Raw genomic sequence first — 14,944 nt, forward strand, 5'->3', positions numbered from 1 at the left:
ATGAATGGTAAAATGAAAAGGAAAAAAAACATGGGCATGACGGGATTGGTGTGAACCAAGCAGTGATATGTGAATAAGCACTTTAATTTTTGAAAAATTAAAATGTAAATATCAGCACAGTAATATCGGTTGCACTGCCAGTACAGGATGGTTTGGAAAGTATGTGGAAAGGTATGCGACATTAGTTGAAGGTCACACCTGAGCAGGAAACCAACCAGCTGACTGACGATAAGTACATAACTGCCTATCTCCTGTTGTGCGGTGTTGTATTTGTCATACAAAGTATTGTCATACAAAGTCATACAAAATATATACTTTTTCATACAAAGTAGGCTTATAAAGATAAATTGTGTGACATATTTATCTTTGAGTGTTATTCTATGCATTCATATTACATAATGAATATTTCCCTGCACATTTTGGAACACATTAAGTAAATTAGTCTAGCTATTTATGGAGACTAATACTTCAGAATACACAATTTTGAATTACACAAACATTTTTAGGAATGCATTAGTCATGCTAAGTGGGGGTAATGGTGTACATAATATGAATTAAGTGACGAACTTTACGCCAAGCAACTTCGGGACTTACTTACAGAATGTAAAATATGGAAGTATGTATTAAGAACATTTTGGACAAAATCAAAATTAATAACTATTCATGTTTTCAAGCAAAGAAATTTCATTTGTGTGGTTATAAGAACTTTTTGGACCAGTTGTAAACATCGTGTAAGAGCAGAATGTGTTTTGTTTTGTGCAAGGAAATTTAAAACAACAACAAACATTTTTGGTGAACTCTTTTATTATTTATTATTTTTGAAATATTTCATGAATGATGCAAGCCAGGTTGTCTTTTAGCCGGGCTGATGTGAGTTGTAATAAGTGTTAACTCCAACAAGTACCCAAAGTTAGGCCCCATGCCATGCCAAACCAAATATTGGGCCAAATATTTTAGAATATCACATAGCAGTGCCTAATTCCTCTTAAAGGGGTAATATCCTAAATTATTTTGCTTATAATATTTTGTGTTTTTGCACACAATTTTAAAATATTCATATTATAACCATATTTTAATTTTTATAAAAGTTTTTTCTACGAAGCAAGTAGTCCTAAAATTATAATTTTATAAACTTAAGGAAAAATTTTTATGCCATTCCTATGTACTGAAAATACAGAATCACATGGATTACACTTAGGATTAACTATTTGTATGTAGCTTTTGTCTTCAAACACTTTATTTTTAGGATATCATTCACAAATCAATAAAAATCAGGTTTCCTCTAAAATCCTGAAAAATAAGGTTTCTATGGTTTAGGGAAAACCTAATATTTGTAGATTTATGAATGATATACTAAAAATAAAGTTTTGAAAATGAAGGCTACACAGGAATGGTTAATCCAGAACTGTATACAACATGATGCCATGCCTTCAGTACATGACAGGACTGACAAAAATTTTCCGTTACGTTCATAATAAATGTTAATTTAAATAAGGACTTATTTATTAGAAAAAATCTTTTATAAACAATTAAATATGGTTTATTATGAATGTATTTAAAATAATGTGCAAAAACATAAAATATTAGAAGCAAAATATTTAGGATACTACTAAAGAGTAAGTAATCAAATACAGTAAACAGCATTGCACATTCCATTGCATTTGCATTGCTGAGCCTAATATATATGTTATGTAATACTGATAGATTAGAATAATATTTTTTTTTTTTGTTTTAGTTCAATGAAATAAAAACTTCAGTAATTGTTCTCACTTCAGTGCACAATTGCCTGTGGATAATGAAAAAAATTCTCGAATAATCTTATAACTGTACCATTACAACATACAGGGTTTGTTTAAAAAGTATCGGAAAAGGTTTCTGAAAAATATATTTACAGTAAAACCTCGTACAACTAATTCCTTTCTAATGAAATTCTCATTATAAGGAAGCAACTGTTAGGTCCCGCCAAAAATTCTATACTAAATAACTAAGTATTTTTTTCACAGTTCCACCAAAAACATCCGCTACAGCGAAGGAAAAATGAAAAATCTTCAAAACGTTTCTGTAGAATTGTCATATTTTTCCACTTGCTTTGTACGTATATTATGTTTCAGCAAATAAAAAAATACTGCTGTCATCTTACAATTGATTGACCATTGAACCATTGATGTACAGAAACATACTTTAAAGCTAGTGAAGTAAAACACATTATACCAACATTAGCTACCAAAAAACCCACTTCAATTACTCATTTAAAAAATATCTCATATATCCCACTTACATAACTTTGCATCTGTGTCCTTTAAAATGCTCTATCATTGTAATGAATGCCAATATGCAATTTAGATTCAATAGCAGTGTTACTTAAATAAAAAATTCACAGGAGTTTAAGTGTTGTTTCCAAATTGTGGTAAAATAAATGTTACTTAAAGAATTTTATTGTTTGATGGTTAGTTTTGATGGATTAACTTTGTTTACTTACAAATTAGGTTATGGTTAGACAAATCATGTGTGATAGTTTATGACGAGACTTAACTTTCGGTGATATTATTTTTCTTTCCATTTTCAGATAATGAATTTTAAAAAAAACAGAAAGCAGTATCTTTTACCATGAAATTGAAAATTCTGTATGCTGTTAATCAGGGAGACAAAAAAGTCGACCTAGCCAAAAGATTTAGGCTGGCTTGCACAGTCGTGACTTGAGGCAAAGTTAAGTATTTCTCAATTTGAAAAAACCTTCAAAGATTTTGCTTATATTTTACTTACCTGACTCTGCAAGCGGCCCTTAGCATCCTGAATTCAACTCTATTAATTATACAGCTATTTATTTTTGTAGTACATATTGCTTGTTAGTTTTGAATTCACATCGTTATAAAGAAACCTCACTATAAAAAAAAAACCAAAATCAGTCCCTTCATGTTTGTTATACCAAGGTTTTACTGTATTTGAGATATTGCTACAATGCCTCAAAAGTCATCAAAGTACATCCCTTGAGCGTCGACACACTTTTGCCAGCGGCTTTTCCATGACTCGAAGGCTCCCTGGTAGGCTGATTCCGATTTTTTTTAAGAGCAACTTGTTTTTTATCAAAATAGTTTATTCTAGTTAAACAATAATTTTCAAGCTATAAAATTCAGTGTGGCATGAGTTACATCTGTTTGATGGTAATTATTAATGTAAGCAGGTGGGTACAAATTATTAGTAGCAATGTGATTTTTATAGCCTTAACTGTTACAAAACTTTTTCACTATGATTAGCATTAATAAATAAACCCGACCCTCGAAGTAACAATGTTCGAGTAGCACAGCTTTTAAGTAATGATGCCAATAAATTACAGCATGATTTGAAGTAGTGCGGTCATAGATTTGAAGTAGCGTTATTTTCTTTTACATTAATTTTTATTTCCTTGCACGCACAATGGCAATAGCACTTATGTGGCAGTAAAAACAATGCAATTAATTTATAATGTGACGAATCAACAAACAATATTTTGCTCTTTCCTTAGTAGATATTCGTTTCCTTCATTGTGTATTCATCTTCAACGATGCCCATGTGTTAAGTTTTCAGCCAATGTTTAATTTACACTACCCCGCATGAAAGCAGAATCTTTGGAGAGTACAGCTAGAAGCTTTCAGGGTTAGTTTACCTCGTTTTTACTAGGATGTGCTAGTGGCAAATGTGCTAGAGGCAAATAATGGCAGACATGCATTTAGCATACAAGAGACTCGGGAATTAAATGAACAGATTAAATATCTTTCTAAAAATAAAAAAATAAATGTTATGTTTATGCTTTTTTTTAAATTCTTACTAGAACATAAATAAAGCTCCTATATTAATAGCATTTTTTTTGTAACATGAAATGTTGTTAAGGCCTACTTAGGGATGATATGCCTAAACCCTATTACGTAAATAATGTACCTGAATTAAAATTTAATGTTAGGTTTTCTTACAATGTTTTTTTTTTTTTTTTTTTTTTACATTTATTGAAATATCCTTTAAATGTATTAAGACACATATTTGTACAGTAAATTAATTTTAATGGGAGAGTGTCGAGTGTCTTACCTGAATGAAAAACAAATTATTTTGATTAACATACACTGTTTTAGGAAAAACGTACTTGATAAGCGCTGCTTTGATTAGCGCTCTGTTTTCCTGGAACGAATTAGATCGTTACTTTAAGGTGTGTGTGTGTGTGTGTGTGTGTATGTTTACAAACTTACTGAGCAAATAAGTACATAATTTTTTTTCTATCCGAACGTAACCATGTACATGCACATAACTATTTATATGAACATGTTTTCTTGACCCAGCTCATAGGTAGTATTTTAGCTCATGTAACCACAGCTGTTAACTGAACAGACATGTTTATTTTGCCGGCAATGATAGAACTAAACCATTCTGCAGTTACGAACTACAATTTTTTTTTTGAAATGATGATTTGAAAAGTGGTCAGTTACCTATGGACCAATCGTAGCAATGCTCACCTGAAAACTGGAACGGGAGACGACTGAGCTTGACAGAGCAAAGACACTGCAGTGGTTTCCCTGGCTGTCTCCTCCTTCTGCCTAACCTTACCGTCCTTCAGCCGGGGAGCCACGCTTGTCCGTGGCTCTTGAGAATTACACATGCACACGTGAATATGATAGCACCTACAGCACTTATAGGATAATAGCACTTGCAGTTGAAAACCAAACACTGCTCCACCAGTTATTTAACTTCTTTAATTCCAAGCGCACTGTTTAGGCAAAAGGGACATAACAACGTGTATGCTATTCATTACTCAGTGATGTCTATGAAATTTTAACATTTTACTATTTTATCATTCCTTATCTTGATTAACAAACGTAAAAAAATTTTATTTCTATTTTTGCACCATTCTTTACGGAGACACCTCATGACATATTGCAAACTATGTTTGGGTCCTTTTGTTCCATGTTCAATTACATATGAAATTTTTTTTTTCCCCATTGATCAACTGCATGGTTCCAAAAATATTAAAAGATACCCTTGACAAACAAGCGCACTTGAGAGTGTGTTTGGTTTCCTGACTGAGTGTAATGAAATTGTCCTGTGCATGAAATGTTACCTGAAAACTGGAGTGGGTGAAGCCTGCGCCAGGCAAATTAAAGCAACTATCCCTTTTATGGGTATGTTTTCCTTCTTAATCCAGTCCTTACTGTCTTTTAGCTTTGGGGCAACACTGGTCTGTGGTTCTAAATAAACCATATTCACAACGATGGAAGTGAGTTACTTTTAAGGTAAAGCAACACTACATAATCCTAACATCAAAGCAACCGTAAACATAGTTTTGCATAAAAGTTTAAAACAATAAATTATTCTCACATTTATGTAATATAACATTAAAAAAACATATAGAATTACCAAAATCATTTCGTGAATGCACGTATAGTTAAAAATTAATTATTAAATAAAATAGGCACTCATTTATTGCTTTAAAAAAGGTACAAAAGTTTTAATGTACTGCCAGCTTGCCATTTTGAAATAATATAGCCAGCTGTAAGACATCAGCGATAAGGTATATTTTAATCAAATACAAAACCAAGCAGACTAAGAAGAAACGAGCTTTAACTTAGTTCTAGAGATGAAAACATGAAGGGAAATATCAAAGTGAGATCAAAATTCTCTGAAGTGCATCTTGGTAATAAATCACATAAAATATTGTTTACTTATTTTACCAGACATGACTGGACAAAAAAACTTTCATTGTTGTCTCAAAAATAAACATTATTTTGCGGCTGTTTATAAAAAAGGGTGATTCAGTGACACTTTAAACAAGGCAGACACACAATAACTACTTTAAGGAGTTTGAACACTGCTGTTCGCACTTTAAGTGCACTTTAAAATTACAGTGAATAAAATATCTGGAACACATATTTTTTCTCCAGCCATTGTATGCAAGTGGTTTATCGCATTTTATTTAGCATAACTAGTACTATGCTGCTTTTCAAAATAACATAACATGAGACTGTTAAGAAAAAAAAACTATAAGATAGATACATATGCAAGTGATTTTAAATGTTTTAACTTAAGAAATAAGAGCCTTTAACAGTTACAGAAAAGGAAAGTTAGTAAAAAAATTATGTAAAAATTCTAAATTGATAAATACACCTATATTTTTCAAAATATATAACATGATATCAATAATAAAAACTGTTTTTATTAATTATTTTTACTGTGTTTTCAGTTCTCTTTAGGATTATGCCAATTATCTTAATATACTTACATAAACCTTTCAAAAATATTTTGTGATAAGCGATAATAATGTTCCTAGTGGCTTGCTGTAATGGCCCTAGAATTTGACCTAATACTGTGTATGTGAATGTGTGTATATATACATATAATTATATATAATTTTTTATTTTATTCATAAAATCATGGTGCACAATTAGTTTTAATAAAGATGTTTTTATTTGTAAGTGTATTAAAGTTTAAAATTTAAACAAAACAAGGGATATTTTATATATTGTGATAGCAGCTAATAGTATCTTTCAGGGACAAAAATACATATTGTAGCTGTTATTGCATTAGATATGTAAGCAAGCAAAAAAAAAACTGTATAGTTTATTAGAATGATAGTCTAAATTAAATAACAATTCCAGCTAAACAAAATATATGTGTATCATTACAACAATATAACACTAGCCAGGAATCTGGCAGTCACATCAAACCACCAGGAAAGCTAGTGCCGCTTGTCGTATTCTTCTTTGTTGTTTCATTATACAAGTTTTAATAACTTTGTGTATTAAGACATTTGATTGTACTACCTGTAATTAAAGTGTTGCATTTGCCTGATGGCCTGTCGGGGCACTATGCTAGGGCTGACAATGATACAAGCCGGTTACCTGAATGCTGGGATAGGGAAACCCTGAACCATGCATGTCATCATCACCACGCCAGAGAGAGAAGACTGAGCCTTCACACCAGTGAACTGACCATCTTTCAACTTTGGAGCAACACTCGTTGTGGGTTCTGCAAACGTTTAGGGGATTCCAAAACTTCAGTGCATCACGTTATCTTTATCATAAACTAAAAGCACATATTCACAGATCTATTGTTCAGAATTCAGAAACTTTTAAAAACTGATTTTTGTGTGATTTTTTTTTCCGGAAAAAGTAAGGTGTAGTGGTTGTAATTTTTACTCATTACGTTATGTCCAAAACCCAGTTACTACAATACTTTAAAATCGCCAATTCTTTATATTTTTAATTGGTGTCATAAAATGAACACTTCTAAATAATGAGTCCTATTGTCAAATTACTTAAAACTAGGACAATCTATAATTTAAAAACATCTCACCTATAAGACAATCTCAATTGTAAGATGACCGTGAAAATAATACAATCCCAAAAGTCAGAAAAACCTGAACATACAACAACCTTAAATAAGACAACCTATAATATAAAAACTTGAAATAAAAGATGATCCATAAAATACAACCCTTGATACAGATAAGTATAAAAGACAGTCCTAAATAAAAGTCAAAACACAAATGAAAATAATCCAAATAAAACAAAACCTTGAATCAAAGATGACCTCGACTAAAAGATGGTTTCCAATAAAAGGAACCCGGATAAATAAAGACTGCAAATCAAAGACAAACTCAAATCATGATTCAAAGATAATAATTTAAAATTAAAAACAATCTTGAATAAAAGAAGTCCATACAAATTTTTTCAAATGACTTACAATTTTAAATTTTTAAACAATTTCAAAATATGTACAATGTTTGATGCACAAATCTTGTCAAAATAACACCTCAATACCAAATTTTAGTAGTTATTACTTATGTGCCAAGGACACTGAATATATGACAAATACACAGCATAATGAGTAGCTAAAAAAATACATGTCATTACAGTAAGTCTCTATATAATATATTACTGGTGGTTTACCAATTACTAGGTACCTTCAAGGTCTAAAGAGTTCGCTTAGCTGTGAACCTCTATATGTTTGTGAGCTCAGCCATATGTATGTGAAGTATTATACGATAAAACAGATTTTCTCGTAAAAAATTAAAAAAAAAATGATGGATCATACGTAACTGAATTAAGCCATCAGGTGATAAAATACTAGAATTAAGACTCTTAAGAAATTCAGAGCTGTTACAGAAAAGTGCAGAAAAGTTGATAAAACTATAGATTCATTGGCAAGATGTCTACCTGAAGAAAGGTGCAGGAAATCCCTGGGCATTGCATGGAAGGGAGATTGTCCTCATAATGTTTACCCTCTTCCTGACGCTGCCTACCTCCTTATCACGCACATTGGGTGCAAGGCTAGTCTGGGGCTCTGAAAACATTACAACCTAATCACTGCAAACAGAATGCAGTAACAGAACACAAGGAAAAACCTAATTCAGTGCAACAAACTGTTATCAAACATTTTCTATGTGTAACATCTTAGCTCTCGGTGTATGGCATATGGTAGCAGTAATTTTGGGAATGTAATGGAAATATTTAACAGGAAGTAGGGAGAAGAGCAAACCATTCAATTTTTCAGTGCGGCCTACAGCTGGCGCTTTGGCTGCAGCATTTCAGTGAATGCCAGCATTTCTATGGCATTTGAAAAGAGAGAGCGAAAGGGAGAAAGAGAAAGAAGACAGCTGTTAATAGTTCATTTCGCGAACAGTAGTCTTGTACAGTGCAGCACATTGCCATGTGGCTTTTCTAATATGTTGTAAAAAAATAATGTATAACATATAATAAAAAATTCAATAATTTCATGTGTTGTATTAAAAAACATGTTGTGTTAATACATAGTTTGTGATACCAATTTATTCCTGAAAGTTATTTTAATAAAATGAGTATTAATAAATAAGATATGTAATTGATATTATAGTGTCATTTTAAAATTTGAGGTTCATTCCTTTTAATGCCGTGTTAAATAATCCTTTTAGAATTGGTACGTAAGAAATGGACTAATTAATTATAAAACAAATAATTGTCTTAGTATTAATTTCCTGAATATTTATAAGACTGTGTTCATTTTTTTACAGGGATGGATAAATCAAGAACAGAGAACATGCAAGAATACAGGCAGCGTAAGTAAGAGGAAAAATTGTAAACTGGAGGAGTAAGGTCAAAAGCGCTGCCTGTAGCTCTACTCGTTATAACCGGGCTTTTGCTAGTTACCAAGGTTAGATTTTACACATCACTGGCAAGTATTGAAGACTCGCTCACTTTTTTTAAATCCTTACTGTACCTCCACACATTTTGAGAGATAAAATTACAAAAAGCAGCAAGTATTCATCAGCGAAACAAGAATCAGTTGGTGACTCGAGAAATTAATCAGTTCAATTTCCTTGTCTGCAAAATATTGCCCCAATCAAGTGTAAAACATTCATGTCATTTGACAGGGTAGAAGTATACACCCCATTTTCAAAAATTTAGTGCTAGCAATAAAAAAAATTGTCTTTTCAATGTACTTCTACATTTCAGTTCTCTTCTTAGTGTTTTTTCTATCAATAACACATTAAAATTTTTAATGACTTGTCCCAGTACATTGTCAACTGTGATTAGAAAATCAGAGACTGTTTTAAAATAATATTTTATGCAACTATGAACAGAGATGAGTTTCAGAAATTTATTTCAAGTTTTCGGATTAGCTGGAATGCACTCTATTTAGATAATTCATGTGTACAGTTGTAAATGATATCTATGATCAAATTAGGTCAAAAAACAATCCGTAATACTTTGCTTAGTTGGTTATATAATGCATAAAATATAAAAATGACAGCTTAGTTTTGCAATATAAAAACTGCCTATAAAAAAAGCAATAAAAATCCCAGTCCCGTAAAAATGTTTTTATTTATACAAAACTTAATAATTATAAACTATGTACAGCGAAAATTATTTGCCAAATATAGAACAGATATTCTGAAAAAAATTAAAAATAAAAAAATTGTGAAATTTTGAGGCTAACAGTTATCAAAAGAATAATTAAAAAGGTGTGTTGATTTCCATTTGAAAATAATAACCAAACAAAGACTATGTTCAAAAAATAAATAAATACTTCTGTAAGACTTACAGCTCAGGAGAAAAATTATCCAGTTCTAAATTATGTTGCTATTTAAATAAAATGCAGCCAGATTATAGTGCTTGTGGTGAAAAGTTGAGTAGCAAGTTATGACTTCCCCACAAAAACAGAATACTTTGTAAATACTTTGTTCTTGAGTGTATGAATTAAAGTGAATGCTAGTTAAGCAAACGGTTACACAGATTAAAGTAATAGTGAGTAAACAGAAAACTAATTACAGACATGTCTGATTATGTGGAGCATGTACCATAACAACTAAAGTAAATATGACTCAGATAAAACATGTACTATCGATTACCGGAAAAATTCCTCTAAACAGCCTAAAACACCGTGAAATGACTCTTCGAAGGGTGTTTGTCCACCAGTCATGGTCAGAGGGCTTTAACGGCAACCACTGCTGTCACTGGGACCTACCTCAAAAAATATGTCTGCCAAGGATTTTTTTTTAAATTTAATTTAAATGGGCAGATTGGTTATCGGAAATTGATTGCTGTAGCCAGTGTTTCTAGGGGGCTGTGGGAGGGGCACAACGATTAAACGAATCTGTTGAAAAGACAGTCTAGCGGGGGTGTCTTAGAGGTACTGGAGTCTTGCCAATTTCTTTAACAGGCTACTTCCGTGGCTGTGAGCACAGTCGGCTCAAATGATGAGTACAAGGCCATGAATCCCTATATCGCAACTCGGGGGTCGTCAAAAAGGATGCAAGTGTCGACTGGGTCTGGCCTTTGAAAAGCGCGGTGTAAGGTCCTGAGTGACGTTGCCAGCGTGCGCAGGAAGGAGTAAGAGACAGCGTGACGACAGCCCCAATAAGCTGATGAGGAAACAAGCCAGCGACGCTACAGCTCAGCGTCGATGTACTAGAGTAAAGTGATACCAACCGACAGCTCCTAAAACCCTGGCTGTTCAGTTGTCACCGTAGGACGCAGTATTCTCCACCCATGTATAAGAGAGTGTAAGGTAACTACCGGCACGCTACCAGACATTCAATCCGAATGCATATAAATCAAAGAAACAATGATAAAATGGCAGTCCTGTACCTATGCCCTCTCTTTCAGTATAAGTTTTACCACCGTAAATGTGTCAAACATATGATTTACTTCTTTGGCATCTGACTGATATACTACTTTTGCTTTGATAGAGAGAACGACAGTATTTAAGGTCATCTTATCGAAGACATTTCATGGCACATTCTTTATTTTTTATTCTTTATTTATTTTTTCAAGATTTCTTGTGCTTCTGTTTGCTGTGCTTATTAATACATCCATATAAATTTTAGGCAGGAAAAACACATAATAAGATTCCAAACAAAGTTTATTGCAATTATTTAACTTTTTAACGAAAACAATAAATTATTTCTCTGAGTTTGGAAACATTTTCTTGAGTCAATTCAAAAGCAACATGTTAGCTATTGTGTGGTCCTCATACTGTTTCTTCTTACTGTTAAAATTCCCATTTTTACCCTTGCCAGAAGTTCAGTGTAGTTGAGGGTAAAAACAAAATACAACAATCGCTTGCATAAAAGCAAAAAAGTAATGAATACCTCTATTTTTCTGACATAAAAATATGAAGAATGCTGCACTTAAAAAATCAGAACGCATATCTGTTTTAAATTTACCTGAAAACAGGTGAAGGGTAGCCTTGGGCGGAACAAAGCAGAGAAATAACACCTCTCTGCATTACAATCTGCTTCAACACACTCACTGCCTTATCTTTCACTTGAGGTGACAGGCTAGTGCGAGGTTCTGCAATAAAGTATCGTGAGCTAAAGTACGGTACACAGATCTAGGTACTGCTGCGAGGCCTTGTTACCTGAAGGTGGGTTGCGGGTACCCCTGTACTGCACACACCAAGGGAATGGTGCTGCCCACAACAACAAACTTCTTGTGTCCAGAAACCTCTCTGTCCTTCACTTTCGGAGCAACGCTGGTCTGGGGCTCTGATATACCGAAAGGGTTAATAATCAGGAAAGGTCACTTTGCCGTTCACAAAGAAAACAAACTAGACAGCTAGAAGTTGTGTGCACAGCTCCTTACCAAAAATAAATAAATAAATAAATAAATAAATTCCTCGCACAATGCAATGTGTGAGCAAAAGCCTATTCTTGCATGAGATCTTGCAAAAGATCTTCTCCCGGTCTCTAAATGCTACACACCATCTTGTACAAGATCAGATAACATTCTGTATTTCTGAGTAAGGTTATGTAAGTTGCAAGGCACTTACAATTTGACTATCTAAATGCTCATAACAATTGAAGTGCTAGCTTACACTGCTTATCACTGACTAATTAAATGAGTAGCTAATACAAAAATTATCAGAGAATTTTAACTTGAATCCAGTATTTAAAAAAAAAATAACATTTGAGTAAAAATGTCAAGATGTGCACACAACACAGTTTACAAATTTCATATCAATGGAGTTATCATCTAAGAACCAAAGAATCTCAAAACTTTACTATTTCAAAATTTAGCAGATGAATGCAACAAAAGATTTTGATACTTTCTGATTTTACTGCTTGGAACAAATATAAACACAGTACACCAAAAGCAGAGCCATATTTTCCCTGATAATTTTTCAGCCTAGTTGAAATCAAAAACATACATATTCCTGAAAGAATAATAATTTTTTTTTAACTTAAAGATGAATGACCAAAGCTACTGTTTCAGACTTTAGGTAAACAGGGTTTGTCTGGCTATGAACACAACAATGCAATAAAAAAAAAAACAGAAGCAGAGAGAAGGCAAGTTCTACAGGCATGAAAATATGTTCCCATAATGTAAACACCGACGCAGATGAATTGAGATACAGTCCCATTCCCGTGCAACATGCCTTGCAAGACTTTTGAATAGTTTCTGTCTTAAATTTTATATATTACTTTCATAAGCTGCAGATACCTAAAACTGTAAAGACTGAACTATGCCAGAAATAAGTAATTGAGAGCCAATAGAAAACAATACACTAGGAAAACAACTGTGCTGTAGGGTATAGAAATGATGCACGTGAAACTTCTTCAATACTGAATACATTTTTTGGGCTGATTAATTATATTACAAAAAAATTCTCTTAAAAAAAACAATAAAGATAGAATTATTATCATGTAATACCAGGTAAAATATGGGATATACAAAATCATATTTCAAGGAGACAGTAGTATTTTGAAGGACAAATATTAACAAGAGTTAAATATTGTTACGAACGTGACATTGGCCGGGACATGTGCAGGTGCAGAGCTGGCTGGCGACTGCCGCAATATGATATGCGCCGCGCGCGCTTGAAAGATAACAAGGATTGTCACTTTTCCCCCTCCTTCCCCACAACTCCCCGCGCGGCGCCCTGCCTTTGACACGTAACTGACACCAGACAGCTGGGAGTTGCGCGAGCCGCCGACACGTGTTTTCGAGAGATTTCTGCCGTCGGGATGGCTCGTAGTGACGCGACTGGCCCCGGCCGCTCACGTGAGTTCTGGAATTGCGCCGGGGCCTATATATATGCCCGAGGACGTCAGGGCAAGGAGTCAGTTCGGAGTGTTCAGTCGGGAATTCTCCTGCGGCGGAGTTTCCGGGCAATAGTGCCGCGAGTGCAGCAGAGTGGCGAAGTCCTTGGACGAAGGTTCCAGGGCAGGGAGTGAGTGAGTTCAGAGGAGTCGGGAGTTTTCCTGCGGTGGAGTCCCGAGCGAAGTTGCGAGCGAGGAGTCGAGTGGGACCTCGGCGAAGGGGAACTGCGTCGGCGGCGGCGGAGTGTAGCGACGGAGTCCCGCGGAGGAGACCCACGAGGGGTGTTGCTGCGAGAGTTGCGCCAGAGGTGCGGCCCAGCGAGGTGTGTGGAATGAGTGACTGGGGAATAGACCTTTCTTTAAGTTTAATTAATTATTTGCCATTTTAGAAGATTTTTGTAAGTGACATAAGTAGTGGCAATAAATAAAACTGTGTAGTGTAATAAAATCTTTAATTGGGCTATCGTTTACGAACCCGCGGTAAATCGTAACAATATATAACTTACTTGGCTTATAGGAACTTGATTGCCTTTAACATAAATGTGACCAGGAAGCAGTTTGGCTTCCAAAACCTTAATTATATATTTATTTATAAGAACTTAGTCTGTAATTAAATGACTACAGCAGCACCACAGTAATATATGTCCCACCAACTTATTTAGATTGTGTGAATACACGCTGCATTAAATTGAAATTCAGTAAAGAAAACCACCCAATGTATATAACACTGATAACACTCTAACACCCGTCATTTATCCAAATATATGGACAATGCACAATGTTAGTGTAAGCATCAAAGGAAAACCTACTTCCCTGCCATGGCATGGGAAGCTAAATACATGGTTCATCCCTCTTGTGCCATCAAAAATTAAAGAGTTTTTAAGAACCCCCTTTATTTCACCAACTTTACCACTATCAAGAGGTAGAACACTATTTGTATATCACAACATCCCTCAAGAAAACAACAAACAACAAAAAATAATTTTGTTGGTAAGTTCAATTCTTTCAGATAAACCCCTATTGTCCTTAAATTATCTCTGAAAATGTCTGAAATTTGCAGCCCTATTTAATTCAACAACTTATCTTCTAATCATGTGCCCCGAAATTACCCAATTGTACAGTGCATGCGCAAACCTTGTTTGCTGCCAAGTCGGAAACAAAATAACATTAAAATGTCTGAATTTATCCATTACTTGCAATCAGTCTTTATTAAGGAGTTTTTAAAGATTCTTAGTGAAATCTTAGAACTTCTAAGGGCCCTTATTCAATTAAAGACAAATTAAGGACTTTTTAAGGATAGTAAGAAGGCATTCAATACCCTTTAAATACATATTAAAAAAAAATTTAATGTGTATTTGGTAATTTAAAAAAAAAAATTCTTTTTTCAACTTAATGTCCTAAAAT

At 33.7% G+C, this 14,944-nt stretch overlaps 1 protein-coding gene across 2 annotated transcripts in view; it reads right to left on the minus strand.

The window, feature by feature from the left end:
• Positions 1-14,944, minus strand: part of LOC134530446 (cell adhesion molecule Dscam2) — a 469,894-nt gene that overhangs the window by 152,050 nt on the left and 302,900 nt on the right. The window lies entirely within an intron of this gene.

Source organism: Bacillus rossius, chromosome 3, assembly GCF_032445375.1.
Source record: "Bacillus rossius redtenbacheri isolate Brsri chromosome 3, Brsri_v3, whole genome shotgun sequence".
NCBI lineage: Eukaryota > Metazoa > Arthropoda > Insecta > Phasmatodea > Bacillidae > Bacillus > Bacillus rossius.